Genomic DNA, 18,264 nt, shown 5'->3' on the forward strand with positions numbered 1-18,264 from the left:
AGAGAGAGAGAGAGAGACAGAGAGTTGTCGATGATGAAATCGTCCTTAATTGACTGCGAGCTCAGTATTCCATGTTTTTTCCCCAATATCGTGACTCCTTTGGTTAGTAAAATTTATTTTTTATTTGTTTGCCGTACTATGTAAGTTTGCCGTCTAGACAACTACTACAGATAAAAATAAAGGTTTTCTATAATATTTTAACTGCGACCATAGCATACTTCATCAATAATCTACTTCAGGATGTGTACCGAACGAGGTGGCGCAGTGGTTAGCACAATGGACTTGTATTCGGGAGACGACGGTTCAAACAAGCATCCGGCCATCCTGATTTAGATTTTCCGTGATTTCCCTAAATCACTTCAGGTAAATGCCTGGATGGTTCCTTTGAAAGGCACGGCCGACTTCCTTCCCCATCCTTCCCTAATCGGATGGGACCGACGACTTCTCTGTTTGGTTCCCTCCCTCAAATCACCCAACCAACCACCCATCAAGATGTGTATTATGAATTTTTTACATGACATTAAATATAATTTCTAAATACATATTTTACTTTCTATCTGTAAAGTGTTGAACTCAACCGATTCAGGTGTGTATATCCAAAACAGTCATAGCTGAATTGCTCTTGTTAAGTTTATCGTCTGTCACGGTTTCCTGAAGTGTACAAATGACTAACTTGCGTTAACCAATATCGACAGCTTCTAAAAATATAATAATCACCTTAAAATATATATCACAATATAATTTATACTTGGTTGCATCTTATTTACAAATTTAATACTGCAACGGTACATCGGTTTTGTTTCCTTATCATTAAGGCAAAACATTTCTTACAAACTATCACGTATATGAACATCACGTCACACCATCAGCGCAAGGGACGCATAAACTAGTTTGATGTGTGCGGTTCATTTGTAGAATGTATTAACGCTCTGAAACTGATTCCGTGTATACTATTTTTATGCAAAAGTAAGGTACCTAACGAAGAAGATTTTGAAAGCTGTTTTTGTAGGCTAAATTTTGACTTATGGTGATTTACTGATTATACCTAGTATGGAGAGCCATGCCAGGTCATTTTACTGTTCTCTGTAAAAATGAGAATGGCAGTAGCGTCATGAATCCGCTACTCAGTGGCGGATACAGGAAAACCTCAAGGAGGAGGCGCTAAAGATATCTTGATCTACCTTTGCTTTTACCATAATAAAAAATAATCAAGTCACAGGAAAAGTTTAATAAAGTTTTATTTAAACTGATTATACACATACACAAGACAATGCCATCTTATGATACAAAAAAGTTACAATTGTGGTTTTCTTCCTTAAATGATGAATTCTGTGCATCTATTCTTCATGGCGAATTGGTTAATTATATTGTCAGTAGGACACTCAACGGGGCTAAGCCATTAAGTCGATCCTTCTTCATTGTCGACGTCAGCCATGTCTTTGTACGCCACAATGGTGAAAACTTCTTTCTACTGTAGCAATAGATGCAGGTAGACAAGCAAATATTTTGTACAGCCTGTGCAAAGTAGGATAGTCAGATCTAGGACAAACAGACAACGCTTTCATAACAGAATCACGACAAATAAGGGCGTTTATGATCGTTTGCTTGTATTGAAGAATCTCTCCCATTAGTCTCCTTTTAATCACAAAGAGTGATTCTTCTTCAAAGGACGGTAGTTCCGTTAAGCACTGATTCAATTTATGTGACAGATCATTATCGTCATGTTTCAATAGTTGTGAGGGCAAAAGTACGTTGATTTTTAAATTATAACTATTTTCTTCAACAAAAAGCTCTCTCATGTCAGTCATAACATGGTCCAGTGTTGGAATAAAAACAGTTCTTTTCCAATATATCACAGCATCATCATTATAATAGCAGTTCCCCCTGTGTCTTTGTCTGCCTGTAAGACGAGGGACTCTCATCTCCACGTCTAACTCTTCCATAACTGTCTTCGCCTCTTCAACAATACGAGCAAAGTGGCTATCAGCATTAGCTCTCATGCCATCGTACACCTTGAGCGTCGAATCTAATATTACTTTAGGCGTTGCGACGTCCAAGCTAGGGTCTTGTAAGATTTTGCTCACTGGGTATGTTATACTCATAATGTCACTCAGTGTAAACAGAGTGATAATAAACTCGCAATTAGAGAGAGCTCGAAGGAGAATATTGACTTTGGAAGCCGTTGTTCTATCCCTCCAACACTGTATTTCTTTAAGAATTTCGCAAACTGTTCCGAAATCAGCTGCGAATTGAATAGCAGCATCATGTCGCTCAACCCATCTCGTTTGACAATGTGACTGCAGCGAGTGTTTTAGAGGACTCTTCAATGTTGCGAACCGCTTGCTAGACGCTGTAAAGAACGATTCTACTACTTCTTCATTAGTACGAAGTGAGTTTCTCACACTTATAACCTTACAACTGCGAGAGACAGCGATGTTGAGCTGTTGACTTCGACTCGGTGCTACTTGCACGTTGATAGCTTTCTTTTGTATTGTAGCCACAGCTGGAACCTGGTAATCAAGGCAGGCAGGATTCGGTTACGATTGTGGACGGGGCCGTAATCAGCTACTATTGGTTTCCTTTTGGAATTACAAACTTTTATTTTAAAACGGTAATTCCAGACTCAGCAATAAATACGGATATCACACGTTATTAATGAAGTAATAAACGACTGTGCAATTAATAGTGCTTTCGGTGCGTTACAATTTACCAAATGAGCATAAAATACAGACACAGCAAAAACGTTTTAAAAACAAGCCTATGTGATCACAATTAGAATTTTAAGGCAAGTAACCACAGTCACGGCTGAAGGCCTTTAACCCCAAGAACGGCAATTATAAAAAAAATTAACAGACATACAGTAAAACAGCAAATACAACAGCAAAGGTTAATTTAAAAGGACTAGTGGACCTGGCTCCTCCAGAGTCCCCAACCGAACTGCCCACTGACAGGAACCAGAAGTGCCACAGTTAACTACGAGGGTAATCCCAAAAGTAAGGGCTCCTATTGTTTTATAAGTTCATAGGCCTGTTTATTTCTACAATGTGCAATGGTTTACATCAATTTACAGATTGAACATTTAGCTATTTTCCAACATAATCACCATTTCTGTCGATGCATTTTTGTAGATGCTGTGGCAGTTTTTGTATGCCCATGTCATACCAGCTCGCCGCCATGCTGTTCAGAAAGTTATGAACCTCTTCTTTCACCTTGTCGTTGGAACTGAATCGCTTTCCAGCCAAATGTTCTTTTAACCTAAGGAACAGGTGACAGTCATTGGGCGCCAAGTCATGACTATAGGGTGGGTAGGTGATTATGTTCCACTGAAACTGCTGCAGGAAAGCAACGGTTTGCCGAGCGATGTGTGGGCGAGCGTTGTCATGGAGAATGTGTACGCCCTTGCTCGTATTCCTCTTCTCCGGTTCTGAATTGCCTGTTTGAGGTTTTTCAGTCTTACACTACCTGTCAGCGTTAATTGTGGTCCCAGCGATTCAGCTTCGACGATGAGGTGAAAGAAGAGGTTCATAACTTTCTGAACAGCATGGCGGCGAGCTGGTATGACATGTGCATTCAAAAACTGCCACAGCATCTACAAAAATGCATCGACAGAAATGGTGATTATGTCGAAAAATAGCTAAATGTTCAAGTTGTAAACTGATGTAAACCATTGTAGACATAAACAGGTCTATGTACATATTAAAAAAATAGGAGACCTTACTTTTGGGATTACCCTCCTACATATCGATAACCGCCGATGCTGCCACTAGCGCACACGCAACGCTTGCGAAACCAAGTGGCGCCAGTCAACACGAGAAGAAGACAAACAACTGTAACCATGTCAACTAAACGATACGGTCTTGCCTCCAACAGAGGACGGAAACCTACAAACAGCACCAACACGAACTGCAGCAGCGCTCAACCTCTCACTTTCAAGGAGAAACAGAGGGGGACGGGGGGTGGGGGTTAGGAGACCCAACTAGCGGGCTAATCAAACTTAATTTGACTAAGGTGGACCCGTTATGGTTGTCCGATACCCTATTTTGGTGCCAAGTAAGGGCCCATAACAAACAAGCTTTCAGTTCTGACATATTAACTGAGCAAACATCACAACCTATACCCACACAGTTCTCCAGTGACAGAGAAAGGCTTTCTATTCTCCTTAGAATTGTAGTACTTAATACTTCAGCAGTAGCGCTACGCTCTTCATCTTGACTCTCTTGACGTTCATCGTCAATGTTTCCACTACAGTCATTGTCTTTATGGATGTCAACGAAACCCGAAAATATTTCGTGTAGTTTGCCGTGACCATTAACACATCTTTCAGCTAAACTCAATTGGACGATGTGCGCTATGTCCGTAGCCTCATCGAAAATTATGCTGTAATAGCGAGAATCTTTGATTTCCTCTAGTATTCTCGATAACATCACCGTTTCACAGCATTAAATGAGTTCGTTACACATTGTTTTACTTATGTAAGTGGCGTTCGCTATTGTAGTCTCAAGGTGATGTTTTAGTTGCAAGTCTCCAGCGTCAATTCTAAATCTTATAAGAGCTCTAAAGTTTCCCTCGTTACTCACTATACTTTCACTATCATTTTCGTTTTCTAATAGACTCCCATCATCTCTATGCCCCCGCAGAGGGATATTTTGCTTTCCATGAAATATGTTTGTTTTTATTATAGGCACAAGGCGGTCTCTGTTTTCCCTAATGCTTTCCTTCTCTGTCTGGACCATTGATTTATGACCTCAAGTTCGCGGCTGTCTCGTGTCGCCAAATATAATTTTGCATCTGTTGCTTCAACGTGGTACCTGAGCCGAGAGTGGGTCTCAAGGTCACCAACTTTACCAGTAAGTTTGGCAAACTTTGTTAGTGGTTAGTCACAAGTTTCTTGGCTATAATAGATTTCTTTCTTCCAACTATTTTATTATTCCCAAAAACTGAACAGTTAATGCAAACTTGTGACAACTGTTCAAAGTGATTATCGTGCACTTGTCTGTGTTCAACCCGTCCCCTCTTGTTGTTCTCGGAAGTAAGAAAGATACAACCTTTTTCAGGTTTCCTTGGAGCTGTGAGAGGCTTGTGTTTTATATCATCATTAATATTCCCTGACGCTAATATATCCAAATAATTGCCGATATCTGTGGGATTAAAGGAATCAGTTACTGAACTTTGTTCTGAAAGTTTCGACGAGGTGCTGGGCTCTGCCTGTACATCTCGTGGTGTTTTTGCGGCTGAAAGTTGAACGGAATCTTCAGATGTTTCTACTTTTCTTTTTCTTACTGCATAACGATCCATTTTATTGTATTGTTACGACGTAGTTAAATTAGATGCCAATTATTCTCGAGTAAACACTTTATTCGCACTGAAAAACGCCCACTAGTACACTTAGCGCTAAAACACACTCGGTCACACTCCGCGTATTTCTGATATCACTAAGCACAATGCTGACAGAAGTCCGTGGTAATAGCCAATAATTCCAGTTTTTCACTTTTTATTACTTCCAAGATATCGCGACGATTGTAGCTTTCAAACTGACTACCTGGCAGAGACTCTGCTTCCCTTATTTATGTGGCTCGGTTGTTTCGAGAACATTCGCTACCAGAATGTTCGCTTCCAGACTTCTATGGAGTGTGAACAAATACCTACTGCGAAAGCGACAAGTCAATATGCACCTTACGACGTATAATATAATGGCGAGTTCACAATGATGACGTCCCCTGGCAATTTGTGTGTGTGGAACTTTTATTGTCGACTCACAACTAACTCCTTTCTAGTGCATTAGACAGAGAACCTATATGGTAACATTGTGTTTTTAGGAATCTTCTCGAAAGTCACTATTACCGGAGATATACGCATCAATAGTTTCCCACACCTAACTCCTACACTACTGGCCATTAAAATTGCTACACCAAGAAGAAATGAAGATGATAAACGGGTATTCATTGGACAAATATATTATACTAGAACTGACATGTGATTACATTTTCACGCAATTTGGGTGCATAGATCCTGAGAAATCAGTACCCAGAACAACCACCTCTGGCCGTAATAACGGCCTTGATACGCCTGGCCATTGAGTCAAACAGAGCTTGGATGGCGTGTACAGGTACAGCTGCCCATGCAGCTTCAACACGATACCACAGTTCATCAAGAGTAGTGACTGGCGTATTGTGACGAGCCAGTTGCTGGGCCACCATTGACCAGACGTTTTCAATTGGTGAGAGATCTGGAGAATGTGCTGACCAGGGCAGCAGTCGAACATTTTCTGTAACCAGAAAGGCCCGTACAGGACCTGCAACATGCGGTCGTGCATTATCCTTCTGAAATGTAGGGTTTTGCAGGTATCGAACGTCTTCACAATATCCTTTCTTTCAGGAGTGCTAGTTCTGCAAGATTCGCAGGAGAGCTTCTGTGAAGTTTGGAAGGTAGGAGACGAGGTACTGGCGGAATTAAAGCTGTGAGGACGGGGCGTGAGTCGTGCTTGGGTAGCTCAGTCGGTAGAGCACTTGCCCGCGAAAGGCAAAGGTCCCGAGTTCGAGTCTCGGTCCGGCACACAGTTTTAATCTGCCAGGAAGTTTCAGAAACGTATAAAATACGATGACGCGGAAGCGCGTGCTACGTAGGAAAGTACAACTACTCGATAACTCGATTCAGTCGAGTCGAATGACGAAAGTAACGAACGAATAGCGTGCGGCAGGCTGACAGGCGCGGGCAATACGGTTGGCCCCACAAGGGTGAGTTGGATAGGGGGGCGCGCCCCGCGCGCCCACCATATGTATCCGCCACTGTCGCAACCACAAATAATTCTTTTCCATATGAAGTTAGCATTTTGTCCTGTGATATGGAGTTAGTGCCATCAACCTATAATATTTCATAGTATCTACAGTTTAAGAATTTGTTAGCGTTTCATTGCACAATTTTTAGACTGATAACAAAAACCCTATATATTCGATGTTGCTGATATGTTTTATGAGCATTAGGCCGTGGTCCAAGGCATAATTCTCTGCTTAACATTTCGTCTTTGAATGATGGAGGCATCATCAGAGGCTTTAATGACTCAGACAACACTTAAAAACTCAAACAAGCTCAGCCAGTCGAGCTGTTACATGCAAAGGTTGGTTCGTGACGTCATCAAATGCTGCTTAAGATGACGGAGTCATCCTGTCGTATGTTATGAATCTTGTTGTGGGGAAGAGTTGGGGCTGTTTATTTTATTTGGCACTAAGGCCCACAAATTGTCTAATTTCAATCCCTCTTCATTTCTGTTGAAATATTTTGTGCTTTCGTGCTGCTATGACCTCTCTGTACATTCTAGCGTAGTGATTATTAGATCCTCCTAAAACTAAAGTGTCATAGAAACGAATTCCATGGTTTTCCGATCCCAGTGCATCCTCTGTTACTGCTGATTTATCTGTCTTGCACAGGCGACAATTGCTCTTGTTTTCCTAATGGCGGGTGTTAATGCTTGTTTTTGTAGTTTCTATGAACACTTGGCCGCAAGTGCAAGGGGTTGGTTTTATGTACTCCTGTTGTGGCAAGCGGAGGACGTAGTTCCTTGGCAGCGTTAATTTCACTGCATCAATACCGTGTTTTCTGGGTGCTTTGATGCCATCCCTGATAGTTTTTACGCAGGGAAGGAAAACTTTCCCTTTAGTTCGTTCTTTCATCAGACGTTCTACAGCTTTTAGGTTGTAGAGCACTATTTATCTCTTTGTCAAAGCAGTCGTTTCTTTTGAAGGCAGTTTTTAAATGATCGGGCTTGTCTTCCAAGTACTGTGGTTGACTGCTTCTTCTAGCCTAGTCCACCAATTTTTTGATCACTCCTCTTTTCTGCTTGGGATGATGATTCGAATGTCTGTGAAGGTATCTGTCCATGTGAGTGGGCTATACGTAGACTTTATGTCCTAAAGTACTGGTAGGTTTTTTAATTACCTGTACGTTAAAAGTGAAATTTGATCTTTTCCCCTTTTCATAGTGAATTTTATAAAAGAATTAGTATTATTCAGAAGATTTAAAAATTCAGACAGCTCAGTTTTCCATGAGGCCAGAGAACGAAAGTATCTGCGTACCGAAATTAAGATGAAGATTTCTTCTTCGCAGTTTGAAGGGCTGTTTTTTCGCTACAACTGCCCTGAGGACATTCACTCCGCACATTCAATGCATCAGTTTGCTCGTAGAATTTGTTGATGTGAGACAATGTTTAGAGATCTAACATATGCTTTGCGAAAATACTTTCCAACTGTGACATCACCTCATTAAGAGGAACATAGTAAACAATGATGCAGTATCAAAACTGAGCAAAATATCACTTGGACTAGGCCTGAAAGATTTTAATTTTTCGATAAATGGCCAGGATCTTCAATATAAGTGTCAGTTTTCTGTAAGTGACTGTAGAAGAGTTTGGACAATCAATGGCACTAAAAATTGGTCTCAGTGGAATGCCTTGTTTGTGAATTTTTGGCAAACCATACAATCTGGGTGGTAATGCTTCTGATTTGATGAGACCATTCTTGTCAATAACATAACTGAAGAGCCCTTTAATAGCTTATTTGTTATCCTGGTGAGTACGCACACAATTGGACTGTAGTTTGGCTCCATTGGTACCAGTATATTTACAGGTTCTAAGTGCACTGTTTACCCTCTTTTAAAATTTAATCGTGTTGAGGTGCAGAACGCTAAAGTAAATTAGATTCTTACGTCCCGAAAAGGACTCTTCCATTCGACAGCTGTTGTGACATACAGTTATTGACTGTAGTGCTTCTAGTTCTAGGTCTGTAGTCGTCTTTTGCTGCTTTTGTGACCTTTTAGTCATCCCTGAAAGATTTACTCAACATCACGGAAGGACAGTATAAATTTGCAAACGTAGTGCAAACACTGACTGAATGGCGGGAAAGCAAAGTACCGCTTCGATTGTGAAGGGCCACATTGGTCTGTGTCTTATCAGAAAGTAACTAAAAATAATTTCTCTTCTTTAGATAGCTTATCGGCTTCTGGTCATTGTCATAGTAGGTTTAGCTAAGGTTATTGGACTCCATTCGTACTCGTTGTGACGGTTCTAATATGTGTTTATCTCGGCCCACGATGAAACTTTGTATAAGAGCAATATTAGTGTAAGAATTTCTTCAAATAGCTGAAAGAAGATAACTTTTCGACAAGTGACATGCTATCACATCATGACAGTTACGTATGGCGCATTGAAGAATTCAATTAACGGCATACACTTCCATAGCCGAAGTAAATTATGTAAGCTTGCGCGACCGTGTATGACTCGGGGGTAGGCAATTCGAATCTTGCAGGTGAAAAACATTTTCATCACCAGTATTTATATGGCAAGGAGAGGAGAGGTGATGGCGCACAGTTTATAATCGCCGGACGTTGGTCCATTGCCTTGAACTAACCTCTCTACAGTATCTAATGGAGTGAGGGCATGCGATACTGTCGACGGTGGCAATTTTGTCGGATGGTGACGTTAAGATGAGCGTGCCATTGGTGCTATACCGGAGGAGTAGGCCCTGTGCCGCCTCCAAGTTCAGGCAGGTTTGGCTTAATCCTCTCGCTTCCTTGTGATCGTAACCAAGAACACAACATGACATCAAGACAGTCATCTGCATTCCATTCCCAATTATACGGCTGAATTACCCCTCGAGCTGTCTCATATCACAACACCACAGGACTTTACTAGCTAGTGACGTTTCTCTTTATCTATGAGGGTTCAAATCCCATTCCGGCCAGCTTTACATAAGCTTTCCGTGGGCTGCCCAAATCACTCTAGGCATATGCCTGGATGAGTTTCTAGAACTGAGCTGAGGCCAAAATAATGCCAATCAGTGTGAACATTTAGGTATTTAATTCTCAAGGCTATTCGACTGAGACACTTTTTTTTCTACTGATTAACGTCCATTACATAAATTTCGTGCCGGCCGCGGTGGTCTAGCGGTTCCAGGCGCTCAGTCCGGAACCGCGGGACTGCTACGGTCGCAGGTTCGAATCCTGCCTCGGGCATGGATGTGTGTGATGTCCTTAGGTTAGTTAGGTTTAAGTAGTTCAAAGTTCTAGGGGACTGATGACCACAGATGTTAAGTCCCATAGTGCTTGTGGTGTCACCGCCAGACACCATACTTGCTAGGTGGTAGCCTTTAAATCGGCAGCGGTCCGCTAGTATACGACGGACCCGCGTGTCGCCACTGTCAGTGATTGCAGACCGAGCGCCGCCACACGGCAGGTCTAGAGAGACGTCCTAGCACTCGGCCCAGTTGTACAGCCGACGTTGCGAGCAATGGTTCACTGACAAATTACGCTCTCATTTGCCGAGACGATAGTTAGCATAGCCTTCAGCTATGTCATTTGCTACGACCAAGCAAGGCGCCATTACCAGTTTATATTGAGATTATAATTAATGTATCATCAAGAGCGATGTTCTCCAATTATGGATTAAAGTTAAGTATTAAATCAACTACGTACTTTATTTGCTACTATAATTCCCTTAACAGTTCCAGACCTCACGCCAGCCTGCGTGAGCTTTAACGCGTGCATTTCGGCCTCCTCTAGCAACACGGTGTTGGCTCTTTTGCCAACACAACACTTGGCGACGAGTATAAAAACGGTCTTCTTCTTTACATTGCACTAATTTACTTGTGTCATGGCTTCGCCACAATCTCCAGATGTACTGTCCGAATTTTATCGCTTGCAGAATCAGCAGACGCAGGCCTTATTGGATGCCCTTGGACAGCTCGTCCAGGGTCAATGTGCAATGCAAAACGATGCGGCCGCCGCCGCTTCACCGCTACCGCAGCCACAACACGCAGTTGCACCACCTTTTCGTCCTTTTGATGCTGCACTGGAAAGCTGGACGGAGTGGTCACGCCAATTTGGATTTCATCTCGCCGCCTACAGAATTCAAGGTATTGAGCGGCAGCCTTTTTTGCTTTCGTGTGTAGGTGTGTCCACCTACCGCGTGATAGTGAAATTGTTTCCCTGACGCGACGTAGCAACTCTGTCCTACGAAGAAATTTTGTCTGCATTAGATGCATATTTCAAAGACTCAATCAATGTAGTTGTGAAATGGTATACGTTCTTTCGTACCAAACGTACGGCAGGTCAGACTAATAGGGAGTGGGTTGCAACCTTGCAAGGCCTTACTAGGGATTGTGCTTTTGAGTGTGAATGTGGACTCCCTTATTCAGATACTATGGTGCGTGATGCAATTGCTCAGAACGTTTCTGATGTTCGTCTAAGGGAACAGATTTTGAAACTAGTCAATCCCTCCCTTCAACAAGTGCTGGACATATTGGATCGGCAGGACACACTTGACTTTGTTCAGGAATCTTTTGAAACTTCGCCAGCCGTGTGTCACATTAACCGGCCCGCTGGGCGAGCTGCACGGAACAGTAAACAGCTCTCGCGCCCGTCCGCGCAGCCACGTGTGCCGCGCAAGCAAGCAAATGCAGTGCTAAAATCATGTCCACAGTGTGCTACTAGACATTCGCGTGAGAATTGCCCGTCCCACCAAGCTATTTGCTTTTTCTGTAATAAAAAAGGACATGTTCAGAGTGTTTGCCAGAAAAAGCTCAGATCGGACACTCACAACCATTCCAGGCCCTTTGCTTTGCGCCGGAATCGAACCAAGAATACTCGGGCTCGTGACCCTTCGCCCATGGACATTCATGTAGTAAATTCCACTCCGCCCAGTGCCACTCTCTCTAACAGTGACTGTGTTCGTCCCACAAATAGTGTGCGTCGACATCGCCGGATATTGCGTCAAGTCGCAAGTGATTCTGTACCAGTGTCAGTTCACGTTGCACGAGACAGTCGCTCTGGTCGTCAGCAGGACAATAAACTTTTTGTAGATTTGGTCATAAATGGCAACGTGATACCATTCCATCTCGATACCGGAGCTGCAGATTCATTGATCAATAAAGACACGTACAAACAACTGGGCGCACCTCTGTTGCGTGCCGCAAATGTTAAGTTAAATAGTTATTCAGGACAAGCTACCCCTGTGTTAGGACAGTGCAGCCTTCTTGTAACATACAAGGGACAATCAAAACTTGTGTCATTTTACGTCCTTTGTTCTTCTTCTGCGGTGAATTTGTTTGGTTTAGATTTACTTCAGTTGTTTAACTTGTCGATAGTAAATCAGGTCCTCTCAGTGAACCAGACTGTGCCTTCAGCCAGTGTTTCTCGTCTATGTGAAGAATTTGCAGACATTTTTGCACCGGGCCTCGGTTGCGCTAAGAACTATCAAGCACATTTGGAACTGAAAGTAAACGCGCAACCGAAATTTTTCAGAACGCGCAATGCTCCCCATGCATTGCGTGATGAGGTCGCAAGAACATTAAACGATTTAGAATCACAAGGTGTAATTGAACGTGTGCAGGCTTCTCTCTGGGCATCACCCTTAGTAATTTTGCAAAAACCTTCCGGAAAATTGAGACTTTGCGTGGACTTCAAGGCAACAGTGAATCCACAACTAGTGACAGCAACTTTTCCTTTACCTCGCCCGGAAGATCTTTTTGACAAGCTGTGCCCGGGTAAATATTTTTCGAAGTTGGACTTAGCAGATGCGTACTTGCAAATACCGGTGGACGAAGAATCCCAGCGCGTTTTGGTGGTTAACACGCATCTTGGTTTGTATCGATTCAAAAGACTGCCATTCGGGTGTGCATCCGCCCCTGCATTGTTTCAGCAATATCTACAAACTGTTTGTGCGTCGGTCCCTACTGCAGCAAACTATCTGGACGATATTGTGATCTCCGGAAAGACAGAAGAAGAACATTTAGCCAATCTCCGAACATTAGTTCAGGTCTTGCGACAAAATGGTCTTCGCTTGCGGAAGGACAAATGTGTGTTTTTTGCTCGGGACTTACCCTACCAGGGCCATGTACTCAATGCCCAAGGCATACATCCCAGTCCAGAGCACCTCCGTGCCATACAGGACTTGCCTTCGCCGCGGAATTTGAAGCAGCTACAGAGTGTGCTGGGAAAAATCAAAATACTATAACAGATATGTGCGCCACGCCTCTTCCATTTAAGCTCCGCTTCATCGCTTACGCCGTAAAGGTGTTCCGTTCGTCTGAACGACGGAATGCGAACGCGCCTTTCGCCAGTTGAAATCGGCGTTGCTTTCCACTACTTGCCTTACGCCATTCGATCCCCAGAAACCCCTTTTGTTGATGGTAGATGCATCGGATTTCGGGATCGGTGCTGTGCTTGCGCACAAAGATGGATCGCATGATCGCCCTATTGCCTTTGCGTCCAAATTGCTCTCGTCTGCGCAACGAAATTATTCTCAGATCGAGAAAGAAGCATTGGCTCTCGTATTTCGTGTTACAAAGTTTAATGATTTCTTGTATGGTCGTCACTTTACCATCATCACAGACCACAAACCTTTGACATCGCTTTTTCATCCGACCAAGCCTGTCCCTCCACGTACAGCGCAGAAATTTATTCGTTGGTCTATTTTCCTCTCGCAGTACCGCTACGATATCTTGTATCGGTCCACTGCTAAGCACGGAAACGCCGATGCGTTGTCCTGTTTGCCTGTTGCTGAGGATAGAGCATTCGATTCCTCCGAACTTGCTTGCATGTTCATTGATTCGGAAATTGATGACGTGGTCGAATCGTTTCCGATTGATTTTCGTCGTGTAGCTACAGCCACAGCTGCTGACCCTGTCCTTGCTACCGTTTTGCGTTTTGTTGCTACACAATGGCCCTTGTCAAAGTCACGGATCGAGGATCCGTTGGTTCGCCGATTTTTTGCTCACAGGGAGAGACTTCTTGTACGACGTGGTGTTTTGCTGTTGCGTTCTGATAATGATCAGTCCAGGGTCGTGGTCCCACGTTCGTTACAGTCCTCTGTCTTACGGCTTCTCCACCAAGGCCATTGGGGTATAGTGCGAACGAAACAACTTGCTCGTCAGCACTGTACTTGGTTCGGAATCGATGCCGCGATTACGAATATGTGCTCTTCTTGCATGGCGTGTGCCGAACAACAATCCGCACCACCGTGGAAATTCTTTGCATGGCCAAAAGCCACTTCCCCTTGGCAACGCTTACACATTGATTTTGCTGGTCCATTCTGGAATGCTCGATGGTTGGTTGTGGTCGATTCCTTCAGTAATTTTCCTTTTGTTGTCCGGATGTCTTCCACGACGTCTTCTGCCACCATCCAAGCGTTATCCGCTTTCTTTTGCATTGAAGGTCTACCACAGACTATTGTTTCCGACAATGGCCCACAATTCATGTCCGCAGAATTTCAGTCATTCTGCAAGGCCAATGGTATTCAACATCTGACGTCCGCGCCTTTTTCGCCACAGTCAAACGGTGCCGCTGAACGTTTGGTCAGGACTTTCAAGTCACAGATGTTGAAGTTGAAAGAGTCGCATTCGCGGGAGGACGCGTTATTGCTCTTTTTGTCCTCGTATCGCTCTCATCCTCGAGATAGTCGCTCGCCGGCTGAGTTGCTTCACGGTCGCCCTCATCGAACCTTGATGTCTTTGCTGCATCCGCCGCATCAGGTTCCTGTGCAGCGGCGGACGCCTGCTTCTGCTCCAGGCGACGCTGTATAATATCGCACCTATCGAGGTTCACGGCGTTGGCTCGCCGGGCGCATTCTTCGCTGCCTCGGCCGCGCTATGTATCTGGTTTTGGGGGCTTCTGGTGAGGTGCGTCGGCATCTCAATCAGCTGCGCCTCTGTCGTCGGCTGGGTTCTGCCGCTCCCCGTCTGCTTTCCGCGACGGTGCCGTCCGGTCAGCGCCCTGGGGAACCATCTACTGGCTCGCCTCAGCCCCAGGTGTTACCGACGCTGCCTTCCATTTTGCCCCATGGCGACGCGCCGCCGCCGCCGCCGCCGCCGCCAGTTCTCCCGCCGGCGACGCCCGCAGTGGACTCGTCGCTGCAACCGCCGGGCGCCTCCCTGGGTCACGCGCCGCAGATCGCTTCCCGTGACCAGTTGTCCTCCGCCATGGAACTGTTGCCCGCTCCGGACCATCTGTCGTCTTCGCCAGTCGGGTGCTCCGACTCGATGGAGGTCGACCCTTCGGCCCCTCCTGACTATCTACGGGCGCATACACCGCATGTTGGCGTGCTCCCTGGACTAGGTTTTCAGATGTTTCCTAGCTCCCCTCGGACCGAATGGCCGGGTGCGGGTGGCACAGCCTCGCCTGTTGTTAGGCTCCCCACCTCGTCGCATACGTCAACATGGGGTCCTCCCCACGGCGGGCGGAAGCCTTATAACACCACCGTTCGCCGATTTGCGGGGGAGGAATGTGGTGTCACCGCCAGACACCACACTTGCTAGGTGGTAGCCTTTAAATCGGCAGCGGTCCGTTAGTATACGACGGACCCGCGTGTCGCCACTGTCAGTGATTGCAGACCGAGCGCCGCCACACGGCAGGTCTAGAGAGACGTCCTAGCACTCGGCCCAGTTGTACAGCCGACGTTGCGAGCAATGGTTCACTGACAAATTACGCTCTCATTTGCCGAGACGATAGTTAGCATAGCCTTCAGCTACGTCATTTGCTACGACCTAGCAAGGCGCCATTACCAGTTTATATTGAGATTATAATTAATGTATCATCAAGAGCGATGTTCTCCAATTATGGATTAAAGTTAAGTATTACATCAACTACGTACTTTATTTGCTACTATAATTCCCTTAACAGTTCCAGACCTCACGCCAGCCTGCGTGAGCTTTAACGCGTGTATTTCGACCTCCTCTAGCAACACGGTGTTGGCTCTTCTGCCAACACATCAGTGCTCAGAGCCATTTGAACCATTTGAGCCATAAATTTCGTGGAAGTTTCACCGAGGTGCAAGTTTGTTACTGACTGTTCATCTCTACATGTTTCCCCTACAATGAGGATGGGTGGCGGCGAGTAGAGGGACAGAACGGGAGGAGCATCATTTCAATCTAGGGACAGCCATAGATAACGATGGGCGTTTCTAGAGGTCCAAAACATTTTTTAACATGTCAACATTTATATTTCCGCTAAGTAAGAATCCCAGAGACAGCTTCTACATGCATCCAGTTTGTTCTGGATACCTTGTGTAAGGTTTACGGCGCTGATATGAATGAAAGAAAAGAAAGGGGGGGGGGGAGGGGCAAGGTAGTCAGAGTGATCAAAAGTGAACCGACAACCGAACGTAATGAATGCAGTAAATGTCCAGTGCAACACGCGCCTTCCGCATTCATTCATTCCTTCTTTCCCTCTTCTGTGTTACCATTGTTACCATAGACGGTTCAAAATGGTTCAAATGGTTCTGAGCACTATGGGACTTAACATCTGAGGTCATCAGTCCCCTAGAGTTGGAACTACTTAAACGTAACTAACCTAAGGACATCACACACATCCATGCCCGAGGCAGGATTCGAACCTGCGACCGTAGCAGCAGCGTGGTTCCGGACTGAAGCGCCTAGAACCGCTCGGCCACAGATTCCGGCAACCATAGATAATATGTACCGTTTTCGTTTGTACTGGAAATGCAGGACATGTAAGGCACCTATGTGTATTCTGTCGCATCAAGGCAGAACACTGGTATTTTTTAATAATTCACTAATCTGGAATCTTCTAAAGTTGCCCTTGTCCCTGCGTAGATGTAGCACACAGGTCGCGAATCCGTTGTTCTTGAGATGAGGTTGTAAGAAACTAGCGAGTGGCTCGACTCTCAACTCTGCGATATAATTTGCCACGTTCCAGGTTTTAGAATTCCAGATGCTTTTTTCATTTATTACACGAATCATGCTGCATACAAAACATTAAGCTACAGAAAGTGTATTTTGCAAACGTACGTCTACAAAGTCATACGTTTCATAATACATGTTAGAAATACCAATAAGTCTTGTGCTTTAAGTAAGTATCTTGGAGAAATTACATTCACAAAATCAAGTTATTCTTCTAGTCTGTTCTTCTCTGCTTTACATACAGGATAGAGATTACTAAATATAATGTCATACGGCTCGAAACGCAGATTTTGATTGTGCAGCTCTTAACTTGAACTGTGCTTTATCGCCCCTTAACAGACCCGGCGCACACTTTTGGCGGGAACCGAAGATCCACGAAGTGCTACGTCTGAATATTGTTAGCCAATCGGTTACAGACACATGGAAATATAATCTGTTATATCATTAAGCATCATTTTACATACGTTAGAAATCAAACTAGATGTGATCTAAGTGGCAGAAATAATACACTCTTTCAGCTGCTTTCGGACTTGTTTACATACACTCGATCTTCAATGAAAATTACTGATTTTCAACTGTGAACACCGTCTAGCTCGATGCTGCCAGACTGTGTGTGTGTTGCCAGGTGACTCCATCATGAATATACAGTATGAGTGGTTCCCTTAACGTTACATGTAAACTTACGGATTGTTGCCAAATGCTAACACCTTGCAATAGAGGGTTAATAATTCGTCTAAACACATTACTAAGAGTTTACTCTATTGCTGTGTGTCATTTTGGATTGATTACAATAGTTGTGTCACCTGTAAAAGCAAAAATTCTGTTTCATGTGTAATAAATGGAAGATTATTAATATACTCGAGAAACAATAGAGGACACAATATTGCACGTCGTAAACTCGATTAATTGTTTAACTCTAATCACAAAATAGTATCTCCTGTCATCAACTAGTCAACTGTGAATTACAATAGCTTGCTTTCTCTTTGTTAACTACGACCTGATCCATATACACTCCTGGAAATGGAAAAAAGAACACATTGACACCGGTGTGTCAGACCCACCATACTTGCTTCGGACACTGCGAGAGGGCTGTACAAGCAATGATCACACGCACGGCACAGCGGACACACCAGGAACCGCGGTATTGGCCGTCGAATGGCGCTAGCTGCGCAGCATTTGTGCACCGCCGCCGTCAGTGTCAGCCAGTTTGCCGTGGCATACGGAGCTCCATCGCAGTCTTTAATACTGGTAGCATGCCGCGACAGCGTGGACGTGAACCATATGTGCAGTTGACGGACTTTGAGCGAGGGCGTATAGTGGGCATGCGGGAGGCTGGGTGGACGTACCGCCGAATTGCTCAACACGTGGGGCGTGAGGTCTCCACAGTACATCGATGTTGTCGCCAGTGGTCGGCGGAAGGTGCACGTGCCCGTCGACCTGGGACCGGACGGCAGCGACGCACGGATGCACGCCAAGACCGTAGGATCCTACGCAGTGCCGTAGGGGACCGCACCGCCACTTCCCAGCAAATTAGGGACACTGTTGCTCCTGGGGTATCGGCGAGGACCATTCGCAACGGTCT

The sequence above is a fragment of the Schistocerca cancellata genome, chromosome 4 (genome assembly GCF_023864275.1).
Source record: "Schistocerca cancellata isolate TAMUIC-IGC-003103 chromosome 4, iqSchCanc2.1, whole genome shotgun sequence".
Lineage (NCBI taxonomy): Eukaryota > Metazoa > Arthropoda > Insecta > Orthoptera > Acrididae > Schistocerca > Schistocerca cancellata.